General features: G+C 44.1%; 1 long non-coding RNA gene across 1 annotated transcript; it reads left to right on the top strand.

Annotated features, from left to right (window-relative positions):
* Window positions 1-1,708: 1,708 nt before the first annotated feature.
* On the top strand, window positions 1,709-13,026 carry LOC111815772. The gene is made up of 3 exons (XR_002820421.1): window positions 1,709-1,789; window positions 8,847-8,993; window positions 12,828-13,026. It is a non-coding gene; the product is annotated as an uncharacterized LOC111815772 (long non-coding RNA).
* Window positions 13,027-14,813: the final 1,787 nt, after the last annotated feature.

Genomic DNA, 14,813 nt, shown 5'->3' with positions numbered 1-14,813 from the left:
AGGTGTGGATGTGGGGAATGTGGACCCGGGCATTGCATCCCTGAAGTCCAGCACCATCAGGAGAACCCTAATGGTTTGAAAAATTAGTTCAGAGTAAGTAAATGAAAGGCCTACTTTAAAAAATGGATTCTATGCATATGTATTTCAACCTGAAAGAAGAAGCTGTAAATGTAAACAGAACATTTGAAGTCCAGAAACATCAATGTAGATATATAATGTACTTTAGTCAACATTTTTCTAGAATTTTCTGAAGCCCCTGCCCTCTAACTTATTCTGAGACAGGATCTTGCTAAGTTTCTGCTGTGGGCCTTAAAGGTGGTACCCTGGAGCCTCATCCGCCCAGACAGTTGCGATTACAGGTGTGTGCTGCTACTTGCTGTGTTCAGTCGACATTTTTGCAGCTGGAGTGTTTTCTAGAATTTTCCATATTAGCACTTGCAGAACAATGAACACAGTCTCTCTTGGTTCTTAGGTGGAACTGAAGGACTGAGGTGATCAGTATTTTTCTATCTTTTGAGAACTAAATGATTTTCTGACAGTTTGCTGGTTTCTAAATCAGTGGCTGAGTTAAGAATCTGAGCTCTGATTTCTGACTTCCACTTTAGGCCAACGTGGAGAAACAGGCCTATAATTAGTGAGAACACTGTTGACATTTTGAATTATAAGTGTTAACAATGCTAAGGACAACAGACTCTGGGTTTTAGGTAAAAATCATCATCTTTCTTTTTTAATAAAGGAAAGCAATTTATATTTAGGCAAATCATAAACAACTTGCTAAATAATTTTCAAGGTGGTATTTTAGTTAGTGAATAAACAGAGGGCTTCACATATCATTAATGTTCTCATATGGGCTTTACATAACAGTAACAAAAAGCTAAGCTTAATCAGCCTCTTCCAGTAAAAGTATCTGAGAAATTTTCCATTGCCCAATCCCTTCTCATAATGGAAAATACACAGCTCGGGAGGTATGTGTAAATATTTGATTTGCGTTTTACTGATTTCCGTGTCAGAAGCTGTCAATCATTAACACTTCAAAACCATATACCTGGTTGATTGTTGCCAAAAAACATTCTTTCTCCTGAGCTGTTTTAGACTCTTAGAATTAGAGAGGTCTCTGTTGAGCACTTTGTCTAATCTTTTATTGTCACAGGTGAGAAAACTGAGACTGAGAATGTTTGGGTTAAGCTCACGAAGTCCTCTAATGGCAGCTGGCTCCAGGGACCATGCCCTTCAGGCTTAGCATTCTTAAGATATTAAGGAGAATTACTGTTCACTTTTTTGTGAAAAACAGTACTTAGAAATACAGTAATATTGTCACAATTGTAAATACTGAAATGAAATAATCTAGAAAATTATAGTCACAGGCCTTTGCTTCTGATGCTCACTTATGTGGTCACTGCACAAAATAAAGCGATAGCCTTCAGAGAAAGAAGTGGTGGAGTATTAGCTTGATGCTGAACTGGGATCATTTTAAAGAAAGAGTCCCAAACCAGTACCTTGTTGACGGTAAGTGTATGAAAATATGAGTAAAATACTGTTGGTACTTTAAAGAAAGAAAATAAAAAATTCTGATGGAAAAACCTGTGTGGATTATTTAATTGCTGGTCTATATTTTTAGAAAGTGCAAATATATCTACAGGGTGAGAAATCATTGAGTCTGAAAGAAGGGCAGTGAAGCCAGGCATTTGGCAAAGAGGGGACAGAGCCGCCACCCTTCAGGCAGGTGCAGAGTCCATGGCCTGGTGGCTGGGGTGGCCGGGAAGAGAGCGGACAGCCATCTTCAGCAGAGGTAGGAGCTTTGACTGAGTGGGCACTGGGGGAAGGCTGCTTCCCCATGCTCAGGTGGAGAAGCAGCAGGATTGCCTAGGTAGAGGTTCAGCAACTCTGAAGACTTCTTTTAGAAACTCTGTGGGGGACACAAAGGAATTCAGAAATGCCAGGGACACTGTGCCAGAGGCCTGGCTACTGGGAAAGCACCAGTTCCCTCTGTTTCTGCTTTCTCCAAGGGGATCTGGAGAGAAGAGCTTAAGGCAGCTGTTCTAGCTTTAGGGCTGACACTCACTGTACCACTTTCAGTCTCAGGAACAGAGACCATGTGGCAGGAGCTCACAGTCCTCCAGAGGGCTGCTGGGAACAGGGGCACCATGTGGCCTCCTTGCCTCACTCTCTCTTCTTCATGTAAACTAACTGAGTCCCAGCTGTGTGATGGGTAGCCCTGCTGGGCTGCCTTTCTTGAGGCATCTGGTACTGAGCCTGGCCATAAGCCTATTATCTTATGACTATTATCTTAAGCCTATTATCTTATCAATGTCAATAACCACATTGCTAATGATCTGAAGCAGAAATTAGGCAAGAGAAAGAAAAACAGTTCAAGTTAGGTGTCTATAGACTTGAGGTCAGAAACCTTGTTTCTTTTCCCTAAGAACCAATTCACTAAAATTAAAACTGTTCCAATTGCTATTTAAATTTTCCTTATGCAAAACATTGAAGCTCTACTGGGTCCTCTGATGTTGAAAATGCACATTATATTATTCGAAGTATTTTATTGACTTTGCATGGTGAATAATAAAAACTGATGGCCTTAAAAAATTGTAACCTGGACGTACTAGGAATAGCAACAGAAGAGGGCTAAAGGGGAGTCCAGGTAGGGCAAGGCTCTGCCTCAGTCTCACATGTAAATCAGGTGTAATAATAGTACCTAGTTATAGAGTCGCTCTGTAGACTGAAGGCAAAGACTTAAACTGGTTGAAAGCAAAGAATAGAAAACAATGTAGTGCTATGCAAACACTTATAAGAAAGCAGGTGAGATTATACTAGTATCTGAGAGAGAGAGCAGAGCTTATCAGGAACGTTACCAGGAGTATTACATAATGTTATATCCAGAAAGATGTTGATGTAGGGAATGAAACTCCCAACTGGAAAGGTTCCTGGGCTGAGTTCATGTTCTGTAAAAGTGAAGAACAAATTTTGGAACAATGGAGGTTAAGAGTAGAATATATTTACTGGGGGGAAAGAAAGCTTCTGTCTGAGAGAGGGACAGGAGGGGACCAGAGCAGGTTACCCCAGAAGCTGTCTCCTCCAGCTATTTTTATAGAGCACAACCACATGGGTCTAAGGTTGATAAAATGGGAACTTGCTTAGGTGGGCATGAGGTAGGGACAAAACTATGGTCAACCAATAAGGTTACAAGCACCACTGCTCAGGTAAAACTGATTAAACCCAGGACCAATTGGGGAAGTATGTCACGAGTCATGTAGCAAGTGGGCATGAATACAGAGCAGGAGTTTATCCAGTAGCTGGTAGCAGTTGGATTAGTGACTTCCTGGCTTCCTCAAGGTGATGATCAATCTAGGATGCTTATCTTTAGGGAGGTGAACATTTGTTCAATCTTTGGTCTTTAGGTCTGGCCCATGGTTCAAGGTATCTTGTCTTCCATGCTATCTCTTTGAGATCCCAGCCCTGTCTGATTGCCTATAATATTTCTATCTACTTCAGCTGCCTACAACAATGTTACATAAAACAACATGGTCAATTCATGGAGAAGACCCAACAATCATACAGATATGTGTTCCTAACAAGAGATCTAAATGCCTGAGGCAAATCACTGGAAGAACTTAAAGGAGAACACAGAAATCCATGAACCAGCTCTTAATAATCAACAGAACAAACAGAAGAGCAGCAAGCATTTGAACAGGGTAAAGAACCACCTGAACACAGGCTGTGGCTCCATGGGAGGGCTGTGTGTGACATTCAAAAGATAGAATAAGCAAAAACCAGTCTGGCCTCTTTGATACTTATGAAACACTCCACGGAACTCTAGCAGAATACATATTCTTTTCAATGTAGATCACATTGTAGGCCAGAAGACAAATCTAAGCCAACTTAACTGGCTTAAAATAAAATAATGCCAAGTATGTTTTTTAGCTAAAACAAAATTCAGATGGAAATCACTCACACAAAGATATATGGAGACTCTCCAAATATTAAAAAATTAAATAGTATACTAAAACATAGATCAAAGGACATATAAGGGCCAGCCAAATAGGTTAGCAGATTAAAGCACCTGCAAGCAGGCACAGGGGCCAGGGGTTCCATCCCTGGGTATACTGCATGCTGGCCCCGCCCCCGGGGCACGCTGAGATAGTGATTGAGACTGAGTGTGGTGGCGTGCGCCTGTAATCCCAGCACTTGGGAAGCTGTAAACAGGAGAATCACTATGAGTCTGATCTAGTGGTGAGACCCTAAACACCCTGTAGACCTTTCCCTAAAATACAAAAAAAAAAAAAAAAAAAAAAGGACATATCATAATTGAAGTTACAAAATATTTTGGACTTAATGAAATAGAACGTAGCACAATGAGATTTGCGAGTATAATACAAACATCAACAGACAGGAAAATTATAGCAGGAAATGCTTAGGTTAGAGAAGAACAAAGCCAGGTGTGGTGACACCTGTCTACAACCTCATTACTCTGGAGGCTGAGGCAGAAAGAGTGTGTCAAGTTTTTAAAAATTTTTTTAGTTTTAATTTTATTGAGAAACAAATACAAACGAGACAGTTTCAAAGCTGATTAATAGGATAGTTTTGATAATCAATACATTGTCCATTGTTATCTTCTTAGTGGTTATCCATGGTGATTGTGTCAAGTTTAAGGCCAGCTTGGGCTACACACTCTCATTCTTGCCTTCTAAAAACAACACAAAAATGTTAAGTGAGATTAGTCATAATTCAATCTTAAAAAACTTGAACAGAAGCACAACAGAAAGAACTAAGTAGTAAGAGAAAGAATCAATAATAGCAGAAAAGAAAATCAATGAAATTCAATATACTTCTATTTAAAGATCACTGAAACTGATAAAGTTGTAGCCAGAATGGGAGAGAAAAGCTAATGGACCAATATTAGATATTTACATAAGAGACAGCACCATGGCTCTTTAAAAAAAAAAAAAAGATCACAAAGGATTTAGGAATAATTTTGCTTCAATTAGTTTAAAAAACTTAGGTGACTTATGTAAATTCTTTAGAAGTGACAGACTAACAACATTCACTCAAGGAAGTGACAAAACCTAATCAGTGCGTGGGTGTGGTGAAGGGCAGGAGACCTAGCTGAGTGTGAGGAGCTTGGTTTCAATCCTCTGTACCACAAAACAAACACCGAAATACAACTCCCAACTGAACCAAAACAAACCAGACCTCCTAACTTGGGGCCACCTGAGTTTATTTCAGGAACTAAAGTTTATTTTTAATTCTTTTTGTAGTGATCTTCTCTTCCCTTTTCTTATTTTAATTTTTATCAGTACGTGTGTGAGTGCATAATCATCACATTCGGCATGGGGAGATGGCCCATGTATATAACCCAAATTAATTCTTTCTGCTTTCCTGTCTCCTCTCCTCCCTTTCCTCAGGTTTAGTTTTAAAATGTAAATTAATTAATTAATTAATTAAAATTAGTTAAAAATAATTTAAATTTAGTTTTCAATTTTAAACTAATCCAATGAAATACTACACTCTATTAATGGACCAAAATCATGTTGTAACCCGCCCAGCAGAAATTCACAGTCAGATTTTAGCTGGGTGTGGGGGCTCATGCCTGTAATCCCAATGCTCTCAGCTTGAGGGTGGAAGATTATAAATTTGAGCCCAATCTGGGCAGTGTAGCAACCTGAGCAAGCAAAGTTTGTTTAAAACCAAAAAGTAGAAAGGTGCTGCTGGGAAGGCCCTGTGTCCATACTGGGGAGGGGGAGAGAAAAAGGGCCATTTGTTCATCTAGAGATAAGTGGCTTCTCCAAACTTGCTCCAGTTAGGGCACTGCCAGCTGTCCTTGGGAGGATGCTGGAAGCCAAGGTCCAAGTCCACTCTGGTATCTATCTGGAAGGGAGCAGGGCCTGGGCCTGGGAAGTGGTGGAACAAGCCTGGACTTGTCCCCTGTTCACTGCGCTCCTGCCCATTGCTCCTTACAGCGAAAGGCCCACACATCTGTCAGCCGGGATGCAGATGTGGGGCTGATGCACCCCTTCATCTCCTCTTCCCTCACTTAGGAAAAACTTCTTTATCCTTTTTGATGGGTCTGGCCCATGTGGAAACTGGCTGAATCACCATGGCGTCTCCACAAGGTGGCGGTGAGCCCAGAACAACTACCTACCTCTTCTTCTTCCCAGCATTCCCTTCATCTGGCGTGCCAAGATGATCTACCGCACCTCCCAGGAGGATATCCAATGAGCCTTCACAACGTCATCAACTCACCTCTCAAGGCCCTGCCCCCTTTAGGAACCTATAAATATAGCTGCCTTCCACTGTTTGGGCCTAAGGGTTTCTGCGCGTCTTTCCTTGCAGTCCTCACGTGTCCGCAATAAAAGCCTCTTTTATCTTTTCTGTCTCTTTGCTGCTCTGCTGCCATCACCGCCACCACTGCTGCTGGGTGAATTCTGTCATTAATTGGTGCCATGACTCGGATGGTGGGTTGTGTGGCTCCTGGGGCACCTGAGCCTTGGTTTTGAGCTCCCCCACCGAGCTGCACTCTGCTTCCGCTTCTGTCTCTTCCGCTGCTAGCTTGCATCCAACACCGGCCAATTTCTATCCACCCAGATGAGGCCCAAATCTCATCTGGGGGAATCTCGCTTCATATTTTCCGCTGGTCTTGAAAATCATGATCTCACGTCCGGATCCCCACCCGTCTTCCTCGGCCACCTGGCCCCCAGCTCCCTGCTCTCTCTAGTGACAACTGATAAAGTGGGTGTTGGACTCTTTCTCTCATACTCACTCCAGGCTAAAAAGTGATGGCTTGTTAGTGGGAAGTGACGTCGGGCTTTTGCCCTAATCTTTGGCTCACCTTTTTAATTCGGTCACTATGGAAAATATTCCTTCCCGTCCTCCAGAACACGCTCCGCTGGGTTGTCTGTTAAAGAACCTCAGCGCCCTCGGACTTCGAGGCTACCTCAAACCTAAACGATTAAGGCTTGGCCACAGTGTAAACTAGACAATGGCAGCGAATGGCCTGAGGAGGGATCCTTTGATTCCAAACTCCTCGCCGATCTGGACAGATACTGTCACCATAATGGCAAATGGCAAGAGATTCCTTCTATTCAGGCCTTTATTGCGCTCCGGACACGTCCCTCCCTTACTGAGGCATGTGGAGCGAAGCAAGTACTCTTGGCCGGCTCCACAGCGCCAGACCCTGCCCCAGCGTCCTTCCGACCAGACTCCCTCTCTGATGACCCTACTGATGATGTTCCCCCAAGCTTTCTTCCCCCAGTTCTGCTCTGCCGTATCCGCCAATGCTACCCTCTCTACCCTCTCCGCTGGAAACTTTGCCTTGTCAGCTTTCACCTCCTAGTTCCCTTACAGGAGCCGCCGCCTCTCTTTCCTCCTCTGCACTAGAACCTCAGGAGCCAGCGTGTCCTCCTTCCTCCTTTTCTCCTTTCCTGTTCCATACCCGCACCCGCGCGACTCAACCTCCCAATGTGCCCACAGCATGTGGCGGCCTGCCCTGTGGCCAGCCACCACCATGTTGTGGGCCATGTGGTTGCCAGCCACCATTGTGCGGTCGCTCGTCCTGTGATGTCAGAGCGCCAACTTCTGGTACTCTGTCACATGATGAGCCACCGCCATCTTGGGGGTCATGTAGGCGGCAGCCATCTTATGGTCGCTCTTCCTGTGACGTCAGAGCACCAACTTCCGGCGCTGTGTCACATGATGAGCCGCCGCCATGTTGTGGGCCACGTGGCCATCTGTGGCATGGGGATTCAGCATGTGATGCCAAGATGCCTTCTTGTGGCACTTTATAGCATGCTGAGCTGTTGCCATCCTGCCAAGCCCTGCCTGATGATAATAAGCCCCAATCCCTTTTTGCTCTTTGAGAACAGGCAGGCCCTGAGGGACTTGTTCGTATTCATGTTCCCTTTTCCCTCTGGGATCTTTCTGATTTAAGTCACTGACTGGGATCTTTCTCGGCCGACCCTCATACCTATATTAAAGAACTTCAATTTATAGTTAACTCCTATGATTTACATTGGAGAGATGTCTATACTATCCTTGGTTCCATGCTTCACACTCGATAGAAAACACAGTTGTGGCAGGCAGCCCAGAGCATAGCAGATCAGAAAAGCTGACTCAATCCAGAGCACCCTGAAGGGGCAGATGTGGTCCCAGATAGAGAACTTAACTGGAATTATCAAACAGTAGATGGGCCCCGTCAGGTGAGACATATGATAACTTGTATTGTTGAAGGCCTAAATAAAATCTTCCACAAAGAAACTAATTATAATAAATTAAAAGAACAGACCCAACAAATTGATGAAAATCCTGCTGAATTTCTTTCACGCCTCACTGAGACATTAACTAAATTCACTAATGCTGATCCTCAGTCTCATGAAGGTATAGTTCTCATCAACTCCTGTTTTATTACCCAGTCAGCACCAGACATTAGAATAAAACTCCAGAAGGTGCCAGAAGGCCCACAGGCCTCTCAGGAGGAACTCCTTAAGGTGGCATTCCATATTTTTAACAATAGGGAGCAACTACAAGATTTAAAGCAAGAGCAAAAAAAGAAGGAACATGCCCAATACAAAGCTGACCTTTTTAAAAAAGAGCTCTTGGCAGTGATGCTTGGGGTCCAACAGGCAACTCAGACTTTTAAGTCCAAACAGGAGCCTTAACAGGATAGTGCCAAGACCCAAACTCCACCAGGATGCTTCAAATGCAAGCAAAATGGACACTGGGCACAAGCCTGCCCCAACCCACGGCTGCTGCCAGGGCCTTTCCCCCTCTGCAACCTTGAAGGACACTGGAAAGTTGATTGCCCCATCTGCCAGAGAGTGGGTAAGTCAATCCATTCCTTACCCTCACAGAAATACATGCTGCCAACTGCTTCACCACCTGTGGCTGGTAGGCCACTGGTCAATCTACTGGGAATCATTGATGCTGAAGATTGACGGTGTCCGGCCCCTGTGTGAAGGTATCCTCATCAGAACCCCGAGTCTCACTGGATATTTCAGGTAAAATGCTCCCTTTTCTTTTTTTCAAAGTTTTATTGATAGATAGCAATGAGACAGTTTCAAATCAAATTGGAAGTAGTTTCAACAAATAATACACTGCATATATTCTTCTTAGTGGTTAATTGCTGTACGAGATGCAGACTTGTGATCCTATTTACAAACACCATTAGAACAAATCATTCTATTCATTAAGAGAATGCAACTATATATCTATCCCAACCACTTTGAATACACAGATACAAAATGAACATTCATCGGTATACCCCATTTTTTCTAAGTTCCGTTATTGAATATTATAGGTGTGTAAACTCAGCAAAATATTCTAAAAGAGTCCAGTAGCCCATAATAGCATTGGGTCTTCTGTTTAACTGGCAATGTCAGAAATTATTGACTTGAGTCCCGCACAGCTCAACTTAACAGCATGGCTTTATTTCTTATATTTCATCTTCATACTTTTCTACTGGATGGTTAAGACCAAGGTAAAGCAGGACCTATGCAACAAGAGTTGTAGCTTTTTGGTCTGAGGAGGTCAGTGAAATGCCCTCAGGATTCATCCTGAGATCCTGTACCTCGGATTGTAGAACATTTATCAGTGCAGCCATGTGGATGAGTCATGGCCATACGGGGGCCACATATAGTGTCCTTCCTGAGTTTTCAGGTCAATGTATTAGGTAAAAGATTTCTGTAGTAGGAGTTGATGGAAGCCTCCACAACCTCTGCAAACAGGGCCTATCCCTTGCAGATTCCAAACTCTCCTCTTCACTCAAAGTTTTTTAGTTATACCAACATGTCTCACCCCCTGTTAGGTAGAGATCTCCTCCAAAAGCTTAACTTCTCCTTTACTTTTTCCCTCCCCATGGCTCTAATCCTCTGGACCTCATCTCCATGCACTGCTAGCACATCTCCTCCACTTCCCCCATCTCTTGTAGATCCTATAGTTTGGGACACTTCAAGCCCTACTCATGCCACCCATGCTGTCCCAATAGTAGTCCAACTCAGGGATCCCTCAGCTTTTCCTTGTGTTTCCCAATATCCTATTGCCCCTAAACACCAATGGGGAATAAAACCTATAATTAGCTGCCTCCTTACCAATGGTTTTCTTAGAACTACCCACTCACCATATAATACCCCAATTCTAGTACTCAAACCCAATGGCTCCTGTCATTTAGTCCAAGATCTCAGATTCATCAATAATGCAATTACTCCTATTCACCCAGTGATGCCAAACTCCTACACCATGCTCTCTCATATCCCCCCTTCCACTACCTATTTTACTGTCCTAGACCTCAAGGATGCCTTCTTCACCATTCCCTTACACCCAGATTGTCAGGACCTCTTTGCCTTCACATGGACTGGTCCAGACACTCTTACATCTCAACAGCTTATATGGACTGTCGTGCCTCAAGGTTCAGAGATAGTTCCCATTTCTTTAGTCAAGCCCTTGCTGCTGACCTTGAGACCCTTGATCTCAAGTCCAGCCTGCTCCTTCGATACATTGATGATCTCCTTTGCTCCCACTCTCATGCCCTAGCTCTACAACATGCAGCTACTCTCCTCAATTTCCTATCAAAACGTGGTGATAGTGTCTCTCCAACCAAGGCCCAGATAGCTTCACCGAAAGTCAAATATCTAGGACTTACCCTCCACCCCACTACTTGCTCAATCACTGCTGATCACAAGGCCCTTATCCGTAATCTTCAGGTGCCCACCACAAAACAACAGGTTTTATCCTTCCTTGGTTTAGCCAACTTCTTTCATCTCTGGGTTCTCAATTTTGATTCCCTAGCACAGTCCCTCTATAGAGCATCAAAAGGCTCCTTGTCAGAAACCCTAGGCCTTACTGCTCCTATACATTCCTCCTTTCACAAACTGCAGCAGGCTCTTCTAAAGGCCCCAGCCCTAACTCTGCCAAACCCAACCCATCCTTTTACCCTATATACTTCTTCTCAGGGACACAATACAGTGGGTGTTTTAGGACACAAAAGGGGTCATCCTTTCAGGCAGTCGCATACCTTTCTAAAGAACTAGACAATACAGTTTGTGTATGGGCTCCATGCCTTCGAGCTCTTATGGTGGCAGTTATACTAACCCAAGAGGCAAAAAAGTTTACTTTAGGACCATCTATCACAGTCCACTCACCCCATCACCTCAGTGAGCTCCTTACACATAAGACACTTCTGGCCTTAATGACCTCTTCTCCCACGCATCAGATCCACCTAATGTTCACAGAGGATGCTTCCATTACTATTTCTACCAGTATCTCTCTCAATCCCGCTACTTTACTCCCCACCTCTGATGAGGCTCCCCAACATAGTTGTGTTGAGGTCCGGCAGATGACCCCGACTCCCTTTCCCCACATGATGACAGCACTCCCCTTCCCAAAGCTTCTGACACATGGTTTATAGAGGGCAGCTCAACAAACATAGGCACCCAAAAGAGGGCAGGATATGCCATAGTAAATAGGTCAACTGTAATAGAAGCAGGCCCATTACCACCTGGGATGTCTTCACAGAAGGCAGAGCTCATAGCTCTTACACGTGCCCTTACACTAGCCAAAGACAGAGCTATAAACATCTATACAGACTCTAAGTACACATTTAGTATTCTCCACTCTCACACTGCTATCAAGAGGCAAGAAAGGGGATTTATCAGCATGCAGGGAACTCCTATGACCAATGCACCTCTCATTCTTCAAATTCTAGAGGAGCACAGATCCCCAAACAGGTGGCAGTCATTCACTGCTGGGGACACCAGGCTCCATCAGACCCAGTTGCTCAGGGTAATGCCTTTGCTGACACACAAGCCAAATTAGCTGCTCAACAGTCATATCCTTCTCACCTTCTTCCTATCATCCCAAAATCTATGCCTTCACCCCAGTATTCACCAGAACAACTACAGTTGCTCCATAAACCTGACTATCACCAAAACACACAGGGATGGATTTTCCAAGGGCCAAAACTCCTTCTCCCAAATCAACAAGCAGTAGCCATTATCACCAATCTACACAGTTGCTTTCACATTGGTATTCAGGCTCTATATAAACTCTTAACTGCTATCACCGACACACCCTTCCTTAAAAACTATCATTCGCCAGGTAACTCAAAACTGTCAGCTTTGTGCTAAGACTTCTCCTCAGGGACATTTACCATCCCCCTCTTTCCCAACCCACCAGCTCCATGGACACACCCCAGCAGAAGACTGGGAGATAGATTTTACACACATGCCTCGCTACAAGACACAGAGGTACCTTCTCACTTTAGTCTGCACGTTCTCAGGGTGGATAGAAGCTTTTCCCACCACTCGAGAAACTGCAGATATAGTCACTAGAGTTCTCATACAGGACATCATTCCCAGATTTGGGCTCCCCCAGACTATTCAGTCAGATAATGGCCCCACATTCATTTTCCAAATCACTCAACAGGTAGCTTCGAGCCTTAACATCACTTGGCACCTACATATACCATCCCATCCACAGTCCTCTGGTAAAGTAGAAAAGGCAAATGGACTCTTAAAGTCTTATTTCACAAAACTCATTTTAGAGCTACATCAGCCCTGGCCTCAGCTCCTTCCCTTAGCTCTAACTAGACTTAGGGCACTCCCCAGGGCCCCACCTTCCTAAGTCCATTCGAGCTCATATATGGTAGACCTTTTCTGCTTCATAGCTTCCCCACTCCTGATCACCTCCCTCCCATTGCTGATTATGCTCCTGTTTTATCCTTTCTCTGGTACCTGCTGTGACAACATGCAGACACCTGCCTCCCACAACTGGTAGATACTACTCACTTGGTGCCATCTATATTTCTTGGAGACTTAATATATCTTAAATCCTCTAAGCCTACAGGATTGGATCCTACGTGAACAGGCCCTCACCTGGTCATCCTTTCAACACCAACAGCGATAAAAGTCACCGGCCTGCCCTCCTGGCTCCACATTACTTGAGCCAAACGGTGCCGAGATGACACCCTTCCACCAGACAATCCCACCCCTCTGGAGCGGTCTTCACAGCTCCTGTCACCTACGCACCTTTGCCTAACCAAGGACTCAAAACAAAAACAAAAAAAAAAAAAAACAACAAAAAACCTGTAACTCATGCAGTGCTTCCCATCTGGTTCCTGATCCTGTATTCCCTGCTGTTCATCTCATTCGCTGCTGAACTCTGGACTGTTTGCCTGGACGACTTTCAGGTGCCACAGAAGGTAACTCTCATACTCTTACATTTTGCAGCAGCTTTTGGAATTCCAACACTTGACTGTTACAAGTTTGCTAGCAACCAACTACTCTCAGATATGCTCCTGCTCCTGAGTCTCATGCTCTTCTTACTCCCAACTCTGTCTAGCCCACCTTCAGCTACACGGCCCATTTATACCACAACACTTTCTCTGTCAGATCAAGGGATAATAGGTTCTTACAATCTTACTCCCTCCAATCCCAAGGTTGTTTTCCATATCCCTTATTGTCGGCTAGTACCAATCCAACAAACGTGGGATGTGGGAGATACCTGGGAAGGGACAGGAAGAGGAAAAGGTGGCACACACAAAGAGTGGAGACTGGGTTCAAAATGTACTTCACCTGTAGGAATATGTTGCTACCTGGATAGCCTATATATCACTCCATGACCTCCCTCACTTCACCAGTGAAAATGTGCCAATGCCAATGTCTTCTATCGTGACAGTGAGGGCTGCGAAACCATAGGCATAAATAACTATGGACAAATCTTAAAAGATGCAGACCCATTTATCTCAGTCTGGTTTGTAGGTTGGTTTGATGCCAGGCAGGTAACAATTTCAATCCCCAATGCAACATGCCCTGAACTCCTCTTGGGCAGAACTTGGGGACTCTATTTCCGTAATGCTGGTAATACATGGCAGACACCTTATGGCAATTTTATGACCATAAAAACTCGACTTACATCTCCACTTCCTGTTATTGAGATCCCAGGCTACCCTTCAAATGTACTACAACAGAAAGTCATTCCTCCTATCCCTCAACTTCTGTCACATGCCTATGACACTCTCTCACACACCTCCAATCTCACAGAATGCTGATTCTGTGTCCCCTACAGGCAAGACCTCTACATGGCAGCTCCCACACTGGAATAATTCTCATCTATCTTCCCCACCTAATCCTGCCATAGTAGGTCCCCTACTCATTCATGACTCTCAGCAATGGTCAGCTAATCTTACTTGTCTGATCCCTCAATCTAAAAACTACTCACTTCAATTACAAGATCTTCTCCACTGTGCTGAGTACATTACACACGCAAAAGACATGGCAGTTTGCCCACCTAAAGGTTGGTTTATAGGATGTAAAATGAGGGCTTATACCTGCCTTCCCCCAAAATGGACAGGGTCCTGTACACTTGTCCTTTTGGTGCCAGCCATGACTTTAAATTCACAATACACTATAGAAACACACCTCTTGTCTGAGCCATCAAAAATCCATCTCACTAAAACAAAAAGAGCTGCTCATATCCCAGTTCTCATTGGGGTGAGCATCCCCTCAGCTCTTGGAGTGGGGCTTGTGGCAGGAGAAGTAGGCTCAGCTATTTATACTACAAATCTCTATCACCCACTCTCTCTCGATTTACACCAAAAAATAGATGAGATAACACCTGCCATTAATTCACTTCAAAACCAAATTAATAGTCTTGCTGCTGTTGCTCTGCAAAACTGCCAAGCTCTGGATGTCCTGACATCCAGAAAAAAGGGGGAACCTGTGCCATGCTGGGTGAAGAATGCTGCTACTTCATAAATGAGTCTGGTATAGTCACGGACAAGGTAAAGCGCCTTCGTAACTGGCTTGAACAAAAGCGCCAAGAAC

This window comes from Octodon degus, unplaced genomic scaffold, assembly GCF_000260255.1.
Source record: "Octodon degus isolate 3935 unplaced genomic scaffold, OctDeg1.0 scaffold00001, whole genome shotgun sequence".
NCBI classification, from domain to species: domain Eukaryota; kingdom Metazoa; phylum Chordata; class Mammalia; order Rodentia; family Octodontidae; genus Octodon; species Octodon degus.
This window is presented reverse-complemented; position numbering and strand designations above follow the sequence as displayed.